The following is a 562-nucleotide window of genomic DNA, read 5'->3' on the forward strand; positions in this document are numbered from 1 at the left end:
TCCTGAGATGATCCTGTGGGGTCCACAGATCCTGAGGTTTTCAAGGATTTACATCCCTGCACCCATTAGGCATGTAAAAATGCCTTTGTATCCAACTCTGGGCGTTCAGCGCCAGGTTGGTGGCCATTTTGGGCGTTCAAGGCCCATCTGTGTGCCATTTCTGGCGTTGAATGCCAGAACCATGCCTGTTCTGGCGTTCAGCACCCAAAAGACGCCCATTTTGGGCATTCAGCCCCAGAACCATGCTCTGTTCTGGCGCTGAACGCCAGACAGATGCTCCTCCAGGGTGTGATTTTTCTTCTGCTGTTTTTGATTCCGTTTTCAATTTTTATATTTATTTTGTGACTCCACATGATCGTGAACCTAAGAAAACATGAAAAACAATAAAAATAAGAATTAGATAAACATTGGGTTGCCTCCCAACAAGTGCTTCTTTAATGTCAATAGCTTGACAGTGGGCTCTCATGGAGCCTCACAGATGTGCAGAGCTTTGTTGAGACTCTCCAACACCAAACTTACCAAACTTATATGGGAGTTCAACACCAAACTTAGAGTTTGGTTG

Source organism: Arachis ipaensis, chromosome B01 (genome assembly GCF_000816755.2).
Source record: "Arachis ipaensis cultivar K30076 chromosome B01, Araip1.1, whole genome shotgun sequence".
Lineage (NCBI taxonomy): Eukaryota > Viridiplantae > Streptophyta > Magnoliopsida > Fabales > Fabaceae > Arachis > Arachis ipaensis.